The sequence below is a fragment of the Spermophilus citellus genome, assembly GCF_964194105.1.
Source record: "Spermophilus citellus genome assembly, chromosome: 13".
NCBI classification, from domain to species: Eukaryota; Metazoa; Chordata; class Mammalia; order Rodentia; family Sciuridae; genus Spermophilus; species Spermophilus citellus.
This window is the reverse complement of record NC_138193.1, coordinates 108,681,022-108,697,562: the sequence shown is the minus strand read 5'-3', so window position 1 is coordinate 108,697,562 and position 16,541 is coordinate 108,681,022. Positions and strand designations below refer to the sequence as shown.

Genomic DNA, 16,541 nt, shown 5'->3' with positions numbered 1-16,541 from the left:
TGTCTCCTTTTGAGGATGAAGGTCATGATTGCAAAAGCAAGTGAATTTTTAAAATTTTATTAGTGCATGGTGGCTACACATAATAGTTGGGTTCATTGGGAAAAAATCATACATGCTTGGAGTTGGACTACAAGTGAATATTTTTTATCTTCCAGATTTTGGTCCAGAAGGATTGGCATGACCTGGAGATATAGAAGCGCCTAGTGCTTAGAAGGAACGATTCATAAATATTTTAAATACAATAATATTCTGTTCACAGGATAACTGAATGTGCTAGATTTGCACATGACTTACTAAAAAGTGCTGTTGTGTGATGGCAAGTCAACAAAGCGACATTCAAATCCCCTGCTGTTACTAGAAACTACTTCCTTGCCTTGGAACATGCACACATCATTTGTAGGACTCGGCCATCTATAACCAGGGGCAAAATCAAAAAGTGTCTTCCTGTAAAAACTCCTTCCTGTAAGAAATGCAGCTTTTCCCATCCTGGTTCAAAAGCACCACCCAAGGAGGGCCTGGGAAGGGGCCAGCGAGCAGGTCTTGTATCCTCGGAGCACCCAAAGAGCCGGCTCTCACCTGCAGGTTTGCAGAGAACGAGGAGGGCTGAGGGTCGTGAGCTGAGACCTCCAAGTTTCCCCTTCTACTCTGATGGAATGTTCTGCGGGAGGCCCTCTGATCATGCCCCAGGAAACCTGAGAAGAAATAGGTTTGCTCTAACCCTAAGCCTCTGTGTCAAGAAGAGGAAGAGAGGAGCCCGGGCTGCGCCTTGATCCTCAGGGAGAAGTCCGGGACTCCAGCCCTGGTCATACCCCAGCCGACTCCTGGCGCGTGTGTGGCAGTGCTGTCAGTTTTCAGAGGACTCCATCACATCTCTGCAGTAACTTTCCATTTTTGTGGCTGTTTATGAAGTTTCCATGTGTAGTTGATGGGGTACTAAACCCACCAGTGTCTCCGTAATTCTCGCCGTCTCCCTCTCCGGCCTTTCAGACGTAGCTTAGTTTCCTTGGAGGTCAAGCCTTTCCTGTCCACCACCATCAGTCCCAGGACTCCACACAGGCCGCACCGGACGGCACCACACGTCCAGGCTCTGTAGAGACCAGGCGCGGTCATTTCCCCCCCGCCCCGCCCCCCCGGCACTTTCTCAGTGTGTTGGGGTGCAGTTTTCTGGAATCAGGAGCCTAGGTAGCCCGCGGTGACGCCAGCGAGCAGCTGGCTCTCAGGAGAGGCCTTGGTCCTGCTGTGCTCCCTTGGCCCCAGCACTGGCCGGCCCTGCTGTGAATCTGGTGCTGCTTCCTGAGTCCTGGTCCCTTCTTTCTTTCCTCCAAATGCTGATGTCATAACCCCAGTGGGGACATCATAATCTTGCCACCAAACAATGAGATTTTTTTCCTAGAGCTCCTCTGGAGGGATGAAGGAAGGGAAGGTGGAGGGGAGACGATGGGAGGGGAGGGGGTGGGCTGAGGGGCAAGGTCGTGCGGAAGGAGAATGAAGGGCAAAACCGGGGACACCAGCCACGCCTGCCCTGGCCACAGCCACAAAGGGGTGGCCCAGCCTGCTGTAAACTAGAGGACCACGGCCGAGAGGGCCAGGGACCAGGAGACCCAAGCGCCCCCAGGAAGGCCCTTCCTATGGAGTCAACGAGAGCCGAGCGGGGTCTTCCCAACATGCCTGCCAAATTTCTCCTGGCAACTAAGGTACAGCGAAGCAGGGAGGGTGGACCGAGGACGTGGGTCAAAACTGTCCCCCGGCAGGCTTCTCAACACAGATTCACCGAAGAGGACAGTGACTGAAATGTGGGGTAACTAGAGAGAGCCCTCTAAAGCAACTTGGAGTTTCAATTCCACCCTCTCCTCCAGAACAGGAGCAGCTTTGAGAAACAGGTGACATCTGGGCCTGGTACCTCCTCGGTCCCTGTTCCCCGGAGCCGCGGCTCCTGTAGACTGAGCGCCACTGGCCATGCACACGTCGACAGCGCGCAGGCCCAGAGTGGGTAGGGAGGCTGAGGCAGGAGGACCAGGAGTTCTGGGCCAGCCTGGGCCACGTGGTGAGACCCCCTGTCTCAAAAAAAAAAAAAAAAAAAAAAAAAGGAAGTGCTGGGATGTAGCTCATTGGTCAGGCACTTGTAACAAGAGGCAGGCCCGGGCTCCTCCCTAGTAGGAGGGAAAAGAAAGTGTTTAGAGGAAGTGCAGTTGCACTGGGGCATCGGGCCACCAGGCTGTGTGTTCTGATCTGTTTCTGGGCTGGGCGAGGGTGGTGGCCAAGGGTGTCTCCACACACAGTTCCTGAATCTCTTCTTCTCAGCTTCATTTGTGGATGACCATGGGAAAAAAAATGAAGGTTCAGTTCTCCCGAGTCCAGAAGGAAAAGGGGGAAAGCTATAAGGGCTCTCCTTCCACAGCGCAGTCAGGACGCACACCCTGTGGGGATGTTGGCCCGTCCCATCTTGAGCCCACAGGCTTCAAAACTAGCAACTGGCTGCTCCCACTTAACTCCTAGTGGTTCTCTGGGGCCTTCAGGGAAAGACACTGGCTCCTTGGGCTGCAGCGACTTCCCCAAGTAGCTGCTCAACAAACTCACAGGGCTGCTCAGTCACCCTCAGGACCAATCCTGACTGTGTTCAGAGCATGCCCACGGCTGGCCGGCAGCCCTGGGGGGTGGCTCCACCTCTCCCCTGCCTCCTCATCCCTCTGCTCAGCAAATACTGTGCCTGTGCGTCTGGCTGTCTTCTCAGCCCCTCCCCCTGCCAGCTCCTCAAGTCTTTGGGTCTGAACTGATGGTTTGACATGAAGCTAACATGCTCGCGTGGACCCAGTTGTCTCTTGAGCCTTTTTAAACTAAGCAGCAGTTGATTCCGATTTTTATCAGTTTTCCTAGTAATGCACTTCTTCTGTCCTAGGATCTAAGCCAGGAGCCCTCATGCATTTGTTTGCTGTGCCTCCTTGGTCTCCTCCTGTCTGTGACAGAGCCTTGTTCTTTCCTTGTCTTTCATGATCTCTCTCCCTCTCTCCCTCCCTCCCTCCCTCCCTCCCTCTCCCTCTCCCACTCTCCCCCCACCCCTCTTCTCTCTCTTCCTGGTACCAGGTATTGAACCCAGTGCTTTGCACACACCAGGCAACCATTCTACCATTGAGCTCTAACCCCAGCCCTTTTTATTTTAAGACCGGCTGGCCTTGAACTTGCAATCCTCCTGCCTCAGCCTCCAGAGTGTGCCTGCGCACCAGGCTGATCACACTTTTGAAAAGCACTCACCAGCTACTTTATTAGAAGGTGCCTCATTTTGGGTTTGCCTGATTATTAGCATAGCCAGGTACAAGTTATTATCTATTCTGGGGAAGAAAGCCATGGAGTCCAGGGGCCCATTGTAGTGCACCTGAATGTTCACCCTCATCCTCTGGCAAGGGCATGTCTGCCAGGAGTTTCCACTGTAAAGTAATTCCTCCTTGTAGTGACCATCTTGAAAGGAATATCTGGAGACTGTGAATACCCTGCTTCTCCTACCTTTGCCCACTAACCTTAGCTTCTGCCAGCGAATCCCACCTGCAGCAGTTGTAACAGCAGCAGGTTAAAGGGGAGTTCTCTTTCACTCATTCTTTCTACAATTATTAATTGGAATTCTTTAAGGCAGGGTTGTATCTTTATCATTTATTTGAAATTGAGTTATTATATCAATAAGGATTCATGGATTTTAAATTGGCTTGGGTTGTAATCCAATGGTGTTACTATTAATTTTGTTAGACAAGTTCAACTTTGGTAACGTGGGGTGCTTTCAGGTTGGCGCCTGTGCACTTTTAACACCCTTGCCCATATTTGGGGGGGGCATTCGTTACTTTCTGGTAGCACAAAATCCTCCAGACTTTTTCTTGGGAGTTTTTCAACTTTCACCCAGGAATCAGTTAGTCTTCTGGCAAATCCTTTTATTGGAAAATGGCATTTAGAAACCAAGATCTGATAGCAGTGTGCTCATGGCCACCGAGGTGTCACTGTTGCTCATCACTCTCAGGAGACAGAGCTAGGGAATGTATGCATGGAGTGACCCCTGCATGCACCTGTCTCTACCTCGCCCTCATCTATCCATACTCAAAAAACAAATGAGTCCTCACGGACTCCGATTCAGACAAGGAAATTCTAGTCTTTCCCCTTTCCTTATTGTAATTTCTTTCACTCAACAGCAATGAACCTTGTTCATATTATCTACAATCTATAACCACCTGTTTTCTTTTGTTGTTGTTGTTGTTATTGATGGACCTTTATTCTTTATATGTGGTGCTGAGGACCCAGTGCCTTGCACATGCTAGGCAAGCACTCTACCACTGAGCCCCAGCCCCAGCCCATATAACCACCTATTTTCAACCTTATTACCTCTCAGAAAGTAGTTCAGAATTACTCACCCATAGCCCTGTCAGAATCACAGTTGTGGATTGGAGCAAGTGTTTGTGTTTGGGTCTCTTGTTAGCCTGATATGGTGTCCAGTCAAAATACTTTCTGCCTGTTACTTAGGTCGGTTCCTATCTTTTCCTTCCTGTAGTTATGTCAGTCATCTGGAACACAGTTAGACTCATTTGCCAGTCCACACTCCTCCTCTATTCCTACATCCTGTTTGATTTTTAAAAAATTGCAAGTAGTAATATTCTTTGCAGTGTACAGTTATATGAGTTTGGGCCAATTCATAGAGCAGTGTCTGCACATCAGAGTTTGATGTCCTTATATTTAAGATGGGTTTCCTATGGATAGTACATAACCAGGTCATGCTATTTACGTAAGCTTACGATTTCTATTTTTTACCTGGAATATTTAATGTAATTTATTTTTTAATATGGTGGAATTTAAATCCACTTAACTAGCTCTTTTCTGCCTGTGTTATCTGTTCTCTGTTTCTTTTTTCCATCTTTTTCTGCCTTCACTTGATTTAATTGAATACTTTTTTATGATTCTGTTTTGTCTCATTGTTGACTTATTATTTGTCTCTCAAGTGATTTTAGCGATTGCCCAAATGCTGACAACTTACAACTGTATTTACAATTTACCTAAAAGCATGGCTATAGCACTTTATGTTTAGGATGAGTACCTTACAGCAATATGTTCCTAAATCTTTCCTCCCATCATTCCTGCTTTTTTCTTTCACATGATCCCTTGCCAGACAAAGCAGTGCTGTTATTTTTGCTTTAGACAGATGATCGAAAAACTATGGCAGAGGGGCCAAAATCTGGTCTGCCACCTGTTTTATCAATAAAGTTTTATTGGAATGAAGTCAAGTCCATTTGTTTATACATCATCTATGGCTGTTTCTGTGCCATAATGGCACAGAGATGCGTATTTGCACAGACATGATGTGACCTGCAAGTCTATAATATTTGCTAGCATTCTTACAAAATTTCTGATGATGATTTGTATCTTGTTTCTCATCGTAATTTGCTTTGTCTGGCAGCCTTAAAGATTTTCTCTTTCCTCTTTTTTTTTTTTTTCTTGGTACCAGGGATTGAGCTCAGGGGTGCTTTACCACTGAGCCACATCTCCAGCCCCCTTTTATATTTTATTTGGAGACAGAATCTTGCTAAGTTGCTCAGGGCCTTGCTAAGTTACTGAGGCTGGCTCTGCACTTGCAATCCTCCTGCCTCAGCCTCCGGAGCCACTGGGATTACAGGCGTGGACTCCTGTGCCCAGCTTCTTCTATTTTGAGTAGTTGTAATATGACATCGCATTCTCCCTCTCTTTCTGTGTTGATTTTTATCCAGCTTGGTTGTTTTTGTAGTCTCAGCTTCTTGGATATGTGGTTTGGTGTCTGTCATTAATACTGGAAAATTTTTATTTTAATATCTCTTCTGTCCTTCCTTCTCTCTTTCTTCCTTCTCAGATTAACATTTATATATATACATATATATGTATATATAATGTATATGGTATATACAAATACCATTTAATATTGGCCCACAGCTCTTAGATGACCTGTTCTTATTTTCTAATCATTTTTTTTCCCTCTCTGTTTTGGTTTGATTAGTTTCTGTTGCCTTCAGCTTCATTAATTCTTTCCTCATTATGCTAGACTACCGATGAGTCCATGGAAAATCTTGTTCCTCTTTGCTGGCATGCTCTTCATTTGTAACATTTTAATCTGACTCTTACACTTTCCTTGTCTCTGTTGAAGGTGTTTTTATGACCTTGCATATTATATATGTGATCTGGCCTGGAGCAATGTAAACCTAATGCACTAGGGGACTCAGTCTATTAATCCTAGTTTTTAAAAATATCCATGTCAGATAGCTCCCACCAAGTCATATCTTCATCTGGTTCTTATCACTGCTGCCTCCTGGAAGTGTGCTATTCTCAACCTTTCATTTGCCCTGTGACTTTTTCTTGAAAGCTGGACGTGGTGAGCAGAACTGCAGGACACAGGTAGTTTTTGTCTCTGGAAGTGGCCCTGTGTGGCCTTCTGGTGGGCCTTTAGTGTGGGGCTGAATGACGTCAGGCAGAAGTTGGGTTGTTTTCAGGCTCATGGCTGCAGTGGTCATCCTCAGTGAACCACAGCTTTCAGATCCCCATGGAAACACCCTGTGTTTTAGGGTGGAGTTTGGTGTGTCACAGAAATTTGTGCACCACCCTCGCTGTGGCCTTGCCCTTTCACTGTTCCTCGTCTCTGCACATTACTGCTGCCCGCTGCGGCTCTTGTTGCAGTTACCCGACGACGTGGGAGAGCAGGGAGCTGGAGCTCTCTGTGGTCCTGATAGATGCTCTAGAAGGCAGACTCGCTGGTTCCCAGAGGTCTGACTTCCTCAGTTCTGTCCCTTCGCAGCAGATTTCATAACTACCATGATTTAGATTTTTTTTTTTAAAGAGAGAGAGAATTTTTTAATATTTTTTTTTTAGTTTTCGGCAGACATAACATCTTTATTTTATTTTTATGTGGTGCTGAGGATCGAACCCAGCGCCCCGCGCATGCCAGGCAAGCACGCTACCGCTTGAGCCACATCCCCAGCCTTAAAAATTTTTTTATTTGTTCTTTTTAGTCATACATGACAACAGAATGTATTTTGATATACATACATGGAGTATAATTTAACTAACTGCATGTGATATTTTGCGATATTTGTAACAGCTTTGATGTGGTATAAAAGTATCTGTGATTTTTGCTGGTGATGCTGGTCACATACTCAGGTAATACTATTGCTGCTTATTGCCTGTGTTCATAATCGAAAGAAATACTACTAAATTCCAGCTAGAAGTTAGTGAAATTAAAACATCATTTCCCCACATTCAAGTTCATAGACTTCTGTTTTCTATCTACTGAGCCCCTGGACTCCTAGTTAAGACCCCTCTAATATAGACTAACCTAGCCTTGAAGTAAGGGACTATCAGACAGACCCAGGATTTATTCCTGGCTGCCTGTGTGACATTGGACATTCTGCCTCACCACTCTGACATGTATTTCTTCATTAGTAAATAGAAATAATAAGAGTGTAATTAATGAGATCACCGAGAAATATAAAAGGATTAGATAATGTCTGTGAAGGATTCTGAAATGCCAATCCATAGCAGGGTTCAATTAATAAGCATAAGCTCTCTTTATAGGTTGATGTCAGGCCAGGCAGCCACCGATAATGGCAATGTCCAAATAACAGTCCTTCTGGTTGGGGTCTGCTGCAGTGTGGAAATGGTAGGTATCTGTACCCCAAAAGATCATATGCCAGAATCTTGGCTCCCAGTGTATCTGTGTGGCAGGTGGGACCTAGTGGGAGGTAGTCAGGTCACTGGGGACGTGTCCTTGGAAGAGGTCAATGCTGGTGCCTTGGATAGAGTAGTTCTTGCAGGAGTGGGTTGTCCTGCAGCAAGGCTACCTGTGTCTGCATATAGCTGTTTCCCTTTCTGCTTCTCCACCATGTGGTGCCACAGAAAAGGGGTCCAGGTCAGAGGCTGAATGACCAATTGCTCGATCTTGAACTTTCAGCCTCCAAAACTGTGAGCTAAATTAAGCTCCTTTCTTTACAAAGCTCTCAGCCTTGGGTATTTTGTTATAGCAACAGAAAGTAGACTAATACAGGGTCTTGAGATGGATATGATTTGTGCTAAATTCCACTCTGTAGTGAAATGTCTTATAATCTGAGAGTGAATATAAACCTTTAGCTGAAAATACACAGAAGACCAGTCATAAGGGTATGCATTGGATTTTGAAATGTATTGTCCTAAAGACAATAACCAGAATTCTAAGTGTCCATTTATGTGAGCGAGTTGTGTGTGTGCACCTGCGTATGTGTACAGACGGCAGTTCCAACCAATATTTCAACATGTGTTTTAAAGGAAAGCAGAGGGTCAGGGATCAGGAGAGTGGCTGGTGACAGTGCTCATCCTTAACAGTTTCTGCCCTTCCCCTAAATGTGCCTTCTCCAGTCAGCAACACGCACCCCACCTCCCTTCAGTCTGCAGCCCTCAGTGTTCCCTGAGCACGCTCCCTGGGGTTCCTACCCCTTCTCCTTGCAGATTCTGGGAAGCTGCTCAAATCATCTGGCTTTACTGTAGCAGTATGTATGATTGCGAACACACACACACACACACACACACACACACACACACACACAGAGGTTGGTTCACACAACCACCTGTGCACACACTGCAATGGTCCAGCAGCATGACTCTCCCTACGCTTCTTTTCTTACGAGAGGAGGAAGCACAGCTTAAACCCAGGGACACTTAACCACAGAGCCACATCCCGAGCCCTTTATTTTGAGGCAGGATCTTGCTAAGTTGCTGAGGCTGGCTTTGAACTTGCAATCCTCCTGCCCCAGCCTTCTGAGAGGCTGGGATTACAGGTATGCATTACCGCATCCAGCTGGAAATCACCATTTAAAGATCAAACTGAAGTTCAGAGTGGTTAAGTGTCTTGAGCAAAGTCACACAGCTGGTGAAGTGACAGGGCAGGGTCATAAAGCCATTTGTCCTGATTTCAAATCCTTTGTTCTTTCTATTATGCCATCCTTGATATTCTAACCAGTTTGTACATGTGTGACCCTGCAGAATGGGGAAGAAGCAGCGGTGGGGTGGTTGAAGGCATGTCCTCCCCCGACCCAGGTTTCAGTCAGCTGTGGAGAGCTCCAGACACCAAGCAGATGTCCCTAAGGATGGGTGTGAGCCAGCAGCACTCAGTTCTTCATGGTGAAGGATACTATCATTTGGGGCATATCCAGTCCCTTTTGCTCTCCTTACTGCTGTAGAGCTGACAAATGACTACATCATGCGGCATTATAGATCTTAACTGTGCAAAGGTCCCTCTGCTGAACCATTCCGGGGGCTGAACAAGTACCCTGGGGCTGGCTCAGATGTCCTAGCACCTGCGAACAGGTGGCACAATGTTGCAAAACCTGATTTTCTTCAGAAGCCAGCTTCGCTCACTGGGGCCAGTGGCTGGATTGCTCCCTGATTGATGCCTGAGCTTCGTGTTTGGGTTTTGCAGTGTCTTGGCGAGCCCACAGGAGGGACTGAGCAGCAGACTGCCTTCAGCACAGGTTGATTGGATTTGCAGCTGCCTGGATGTCCTTTGGGCTGCAAGCGTCTCTTCAGGTCTCTTCAGGTCTCTTCAGGTCTAGGAAGCTGACTCAGTTCAGGTTGTTAGAACAAATATCGCAGACGGGTGGCTTCATGAGAGAAATTGGTCTCTCGCAGATCTTGGGGCTTCAAGTGCAACTGAGGCTGCCAGTGTGGGCGCCTGCTGGCGGGGCCTTCCTGGATGTAGACCTGCCTCCTCACTGCGTCTTCCTGGCAGAGAGCTCTGCCCTTATAAGAGCACTCACCCCACCACGGGGGCTCCCTCCTCGTGACCTCATCTAACCCTAATGGCACCCAGGCCCTGCCTCCTGATGCCATCACGCTGGGACTTCAGGCTTCAACATGGATTTGGGGGGAACAGACATTGAGTCCACAGCAGATGCATTTCTCAGTAGAAGCTCAAAGCAATTCCAAATATGTTTTCTTCTGGGGCACATTCTGGTTTGGACTTGCCAATGACTAAAGCATTAGAAATTTAGAAACAGCACCTGTAGTCACTGTCCCAAGTTCCCCATGTGGCCCCATCCCTGCACTTCATCTCTTCTCCCAGGTTTACCCTTCCCTTGGCTAACTCTGTGATCCAGCAGGCCTCTGCTCTGCTGTGGCTGGATACTTAGGTCCTGCCAAATAGTTTGAACAACATCCTTGGGTCTGGCAAAGGAGGTGCTGCTCAGGATAAGGTCATGGGAAGGTGGGAAGAGCCCGAATTCCACCAAGCCAAATGCAGACATGCAAATCTGAAGCATGTACCAAAGTCACAATTTCCCAGGTGACAGCGTGGTTCCTAAAAGTCACTTGGGTCCTGCAGTGTACCGAACAGCCATGGCCTTGCTTAGCGTGGAGTCATGCAGCTGCTGGGGATTGCCACACTGGCCCTGTTGGGAGAGCAGGGACATTTGCCCTCTTGCCTTTGACAGGCAACTGGACAAATATCTGAAACAACAGTTAGTGGATGTGGGACAACAGGTGGTGCAGGCCAGTGATTCCTGGGAGAAGAGAAGCAAACAAGGGGAGACTTACCAGGGCACCTGCTCAGCAAGGAGAGGCAGCCAGACAGTGCCCTGAGGGCTTGCTGAGTTCCAGAGACAGGCTGGAGTTCAAGGCCAAGGCAGCTGGACCTGCAGGCAGAGTTCAGGAAGCTGCAAGCGGTGTGAGTCCTTGGCCGAGTGCTGGCCTCCACAGGAACAGGAGGAAGCCACCACAGAGCGGATCAGAAGGGGGAGCGAGGTGATATTTGCCTAGAGGTGAGGGCATGCACCTCCTCTGTGCTGCACAGCCACGTCCCTGGCTTGGTGCAGTTTCCTATAGGCAGGAACCACACCAGTGGGGGAAGAGTTTGTGTTCCAAGAATCCAAGAATCCTTTGATCCTCTTTCTTTTAAAAGGAGGAGCCTGACCCACCGTCCCCAGTGTGCTGGGCTTGCCGACTTGCTTCCAAATGAGGGAGTATGGCGGCAGGGACGGTGGTGAAGGGCCCTGTGGCTTCCACTGTGCCCTGTCTTGGGAAGCCAGAAGTAGCCCCGTGGAGAGGTCCACGTGGCATGGAGCTAGCCCCTAGGGTCAGCTGTCTTGGAAGCAAGTCCTCCAGCCCAGCTCTGGCTACCACCTTGATGGCAACCTCAAGAGACCGGGTGTGAGAGCCACCCAGGAGGGGCGTTCCTGGGTTCCTGGACACTAGACCACTCTAGACCACTCGGGCTCAGCGCAGGGGGCACAGGTGAGGGCAGGGAGGGTCACGTGGTTCTGCCTGAGAACAGTTTCTGCCCCTCAGGGGACTCCTGCTGGGTGCTGCTTTGTTTTGTGGCCTGTAAGAACGTCCTGCGCTTACCCCTGGTTACAGGGTTAAATTTGGGGCACAGAAAAATTGAAGTCATCTTCCCAGAGATGCCAGTGAAAAGCCAGCTAGATCCTTGACTGTCCACCAGAGGAAGGGAGTCAAGAGCCCGCTGCCCTCTTCCCTGAGCAGCGGCTGAGAGGCCACGTGGCCCAGACAGACAGCCAAGCCTGTCCTTAACCGGGTTTCAGACTTCTTTAGAGAGCTCTCAGAGGTGCTGCACCCCATTTGCTAATTCTCCGTTTGAGGACAAATCTTCCTCGAGCCAGGGAGGAGACAGGCCTGGCCAACAGCAGGAAGACCTTCACAGCTACCCCAGGGGAGCCCTGTGACAGTCTCCCGGCAGGCGGACCAACAAGGGCCCCAGAGTCCTGCCCCAGCCGTGCCACCAACTGTCTGAGAGAACCATGGTAGACTGTGAGGCAAGCCTGGTCACTTTCATCCTCCAAGGACGGCGAATGAGAAAATTCTGTGCCTGGTGTCGTGTGTCCACGGGTAATTTGTGAAGTGCGAGCTGCCGGGAGTCAAGACCACGGCTCAGTGGGACACAGTAGGAACCTCATTGGTGGGCACAGCCAGCCCAGCTGTGTCATATCCCTGTCATCTGCTGAGGTGCGGTGACCTCTGGTACCAACAGTGTGATTTGGCAACTAGAACAGAATGAACGGCGGAAACCGGTCCTAAAAATACAACAGCTCCATTGTGGTGATAAGTCTGTAAACATGAGTGGGGAGAGCTGAGCTGGGAAGTGACAGGGACGTTCTCTTGCTTGTCACTTGGTCCCAAACCCTGCTGAGGAGGCTGAGGCTTAGGCAGCACCTGCCCCACACGGGCTGCGCTGGACTTGACCTCCGGCCTGTGAGCCCCAGACTTGCGCATCCCACCAGGCTGCCTGATGGTCATCGGAGGCCACTGGAGGCCATGCGAGAACAAGGCCAGGCACTTGCAGGAGACGGCAGAGTCCCCACGAGCTTCAGGAAAACAAGCCAAAGCATTTTCCTGTGGCCTCCTTGGGCTGGACGGGGTCCATGGAGAGCACGTCTTGGCTACGGTCACCCAGCTGGTCTCTCGTGGCTGACCCAAACCACAGGCAAGAGTCCCACACAGTCCTGCCATGAAAAGAAGCAGTGCTGAGCTCAACCCACCGCGTGGGATGGGGCTCGAGGGGGATGTAGAGAAGCCTGGGGTGACTCCATGTCTCTATGAAGCCTTTGATAGCAGGAGAAGTGTGGCACAGGGTGGGCTTCCTGGCCTGGGTTCTGCTACGGGCAGGTGGCTTTGGTCACCTCTCTGCCTTAGTGTCTTTATCAATAACATGGGACTCATCGCAGTACATACCTCTGAAGGTTGTTTGTGAGGAACTAACATCCAGGCGACGACCTTAGAAAGGCGCCTGGCTTAGGGGAAGGGTGACTAAGTGCTGGTCGTCACGCTGGTCACCCTCGTCACCGCTCATGGCTGCCGGTCACCTCTCCGACCCCAGTTTTCCTGTCGATTAAGGGGAACTCTTAAGCCTCTCTGCCTCTGAGCTCTCATCTGTGGAGCTGCTTTCTTCTCGGCCCTGGGGAATGGGAGAGCGGAGGCCAGCTGCTCCCGGCTGACCCTCACACCTACTCAACAAGGTCGCAGCGACTTAGGATGAATGCAGGGGGACAGGGGGGTGATTCTGCACCTCCTGGGGCTGGCACTAGCAGCCACTGCTCCTAAGCAATGGGATGGTCTTGTCCGGGTCGTATTGAGGGTCTTCTCCACGGCCCCTCCCTTGTGCCTTTCTCCTCTCACGCCCCCGCTCTGTGTTCCAGTCCTGCTCATTATGAATCTTGCCCATGGGACCAGAGAAGGCACGTGGCCCCTCTTGCTTGCTCACAGGGAGAGAGAGCCCCGGGGCTTGCTGTGCTCTCCCTCCCTCCCCACCCCTGCCCACCAGGGACCATCACAGGCCTTCCTTCAGCCCTTGCCCACCCAAGACCGTTTGGCCCATGACATTGCTCACCCTTTGTTAATTCTGCTGTTTGATACTTGGCCTAGATTCACCTAAATTTGTGCCATCCAGGCCACCAATTTCCCCTGAATCCTCCTTCCTGGGGACTTCCCCAGTGTGAGAACTGCCCAGACTGTGCATCCACTGAGGACAGGCCACAGGTCTGGTCCGCTTTCTCACGCAGCTTCAGTGTCAGCACTGGACCCACGGTGCTGAACCAAGTACAGGCGAGAGTGAGCCTGGCAGTGGCTTCTCCTGTGTGGATGGTGTGACATGTGTCCCACTGGGCAGGGGTTACCACCGAGGTGCCAGGGTGAGCCCTCATGTCTCTGTTCTGAGCCTCTGGACATTCTGTGGCAGTGTGTGGGGGTCCTATGAGTCCCGACTGCCCAGTTTGTGGCCAAGGGGGGCACATGTGCTGTTTAATCCGTGCAGCTGTCGGGATTATTGCTGAACAGTGGGAACTTTGGATGACAATTGCTCTAATGAAATTTCTATTGAGAACTGTCCCTGGTGAAATTGAGTTACATGAGTAAGAATAAATAGGCAGAATCCTTACTGGGGCCTCCACCTGGGAAGGAGACAGGACAGAGATTTACTGGGCGCCTGTGGGGGCTTAGGGACGCTGCCCTGAGGAGGGAGTGCCCAATTCTAAGGGTGCTCCTGGAGTCGCTCAGGGTGGGTAAGGAGGAGCCTTTGGCATTTGAAGTTAAGGTGGGACCTTCTAATGTCACAGGCCCAGGCCCAGGTGCATTGGCCTTTTGTTCCTACTGTCTCAGGAAGGACTGCAGGGGCCTGCCTGCCAGGATGCTCACCCACCCATGGCCAGTTGTCTGTCCTTTCCCTTTATCTCCCTGAGACTTCTCTTGCCTTCCCAGGTGGCTGGCTCTAATCTATGAGCCCCACCCTGCTTCTGGGGTGGGCCTTTGGACAACCCCAGAGTGACTGTCCAGACCTCAGTGCGTGTGTTCCTAACATTCCCTCTCCCTGGATCACCCTCTTCTCCTCCTCCTCCCTCAGGAATCACCCTGTTCAGCCAGCCACACGTGGGGTCATATCCTGTCTTGGGTGGATTTCCGGATTTCCTCTTAGAGCTGCTCTGTTCGCACCCACCCCCAACTCTGCCCGAGTGCAATGGCACCAGGTCACTCCTGGTTCCCACTTTGTTCTTCAGGGCCCCAGCCAGGGAGTGCCTGTGATGACGTCACCTCTTTGGGGGCCCTCAACTATGGACTGGCCCATACGGGTACATTTCTTGGAGCAGAATTCAGTGTCCCTTCTTTGAGATCCCTCTGCAGGGGCTTTACAGAGCTAATCGCCAATGCCGGAGGTGGGGGGAGACAGGCAGTTGTTCGCCCAACTATGGTGGCCCTTGGAAGAGGGATGCTCACCCTCCTGCCCACTGGCCGGGGATTCCGGGTCAGGTGGTAGAGCCCTTTAACTGTGCAATGGTTGATTTAGAAAAGTCCAGAGTTCCCAGAATACTACAGCTGTTGTCACCAGCTGAAGAGGGTGGGCGTGGCTTTCCAGTTAGAAGAAAGAGACTCACATCTTTGTCCTCTGAAGAGAACAGCTCCCGGGATGTTAGGAACAACAGTTTTCCCGGCTTAGCCTGCAGCAAGTGTTCTCAACCGGAGGCCCCTTTTGTCCTTGGGAGATGATGCTTGGGTGCTCTTAAGAGGGGCCTGCTGGGTTGGGCCCTCACTGTTGTCACTGCTGGGCGAGGCAGTGACCAGATCCTTCTGAGAGTGGCCACGCCTCAATGTACTGGATTTTAGGATTGAGAAGCCGCCAGCAACTGTGCCAAGTGTTTTACGTGATGCCCTTTTTACCATCCAGGTGGACCAGTGCTGAGAGCAGCTGCACCCCATTTCCCAGATTGTGAAATGAGTCTCTAGAACCCAGGACATCAGTGTTGCTTGGCCCAGAGACTGTTGGGCAGCTCCTTCCTCCTCAGGCACCTGAAGATAGTTTACTCAGCTTGAGGGTCTTTCTCCTCTTCCTGGACTGACCACACCAGGTCCTGGGATTGGCCCAGGGGATCACCTCAGCTCTAGGGCTGAGTCACAGCCCTGTCACCAGCCAGGTTGCTGACAACACAGCTGAGGGCCCTCCCAGGGGGACTCCAGACAGTGAGGAATTGGAAGGGCCAGGAGCTTGTGAGAATGCAATTCATTTCACAGCCTGAGTGTGATCTAGGTTCTAGCGAGTTTTCTTCTCATGGCCTGTTTGTCAAAAATGTCCTCCTGTGAGTCTGGGTAGGGCGGGATCTAACTCCTGAACCCAGCCCCATCCTGCTCATCAGAGCTGACCTGTGGGGACTGTAGCCCAGCTCTTGCCTCCAGGCTCATCGTTTATATTATGAGGGTTTGGGGCTGGAATTTAAGTTTTTAGACCCCCCCCCCCCTCATCAAATCTGAGGAACTCAAGATTTTTTTTTTTTCCAAATAACGTTTCATTTAAGTGACCTGAAACTGGACCCACTTCCTGGAAGGCTGGGTCAGCGAGGGCACAAGGGTGCTTTCTTCTGTGGCCTTGCAGCCTCAGTGTCTGAGGGCAGCAGAGAAAGTCCTGTGGCTCACTGGGAGTGGCCCAGCGCCCAGTGGCCAGGGGCATGGATACCTCCTCTCCTGGACAAGTTCTCCAAGCAGCTGCCTCCAAATTCCTCCCTCAGGCCAGCTTGGTCTGCCCCTTCCATTCATGTGCAAGTCTGTGCATTTCACCTCCAGAATTAGCCCAACCCACTTCTCAGGGGCAGAGCCCTCTGCATCCTGGCTCCTGGTTTCCTGCAGCCTGTCTGCTGGTGTCCACTCCTGTGGTCTTTTTTCCATACACAGCTTCCAGGCTGCCCTACAAGACCCTCATCACCTGGCCCCACCGCCCTTGAGAGGCCTCGGTGCTGCAGCTCCCAGGCAGCCCCTCCCCCATCTTGGTGTGCTCGGACTTTCTCATCCCCGGGTCTCAGCCCAGGTGTGCGGCTGCTGATGGTCTGACGTCCTGCTTGTATTCAGACCCTGCTCTGCCCTCGGGGAGCGTGTGAGCAGGGGGCAGGTGGCTGCCGACTGTTGGGTTAGCAGAGGACCACTGTGGCACAGAAAGGCGGTCAAGCAGCTGCCACTTTAAGGTTGAAGAAAGGCAGGCTGAGAGGGTCACAAGGGTCAAGGATGTGCCCAGGAACTCGAGGAGGAGGCCGGGA

The 16,541-nt window shown here is 50.7% G+C and overlaps 1 protein-coding gene across 6 annotated transcripts in view; it reads left to right on the top strand.

The window, feature by feature from the left end:
• LPIN1 (lipin 1) overlaps positions 1–16,541 on the top strand; it is a 117,687-nt gene that overhangs the window by 38,588 nt on the left and 62,558 nt on the right. The gene's annotated exons all lie outside the window — the stretch shown is intronic.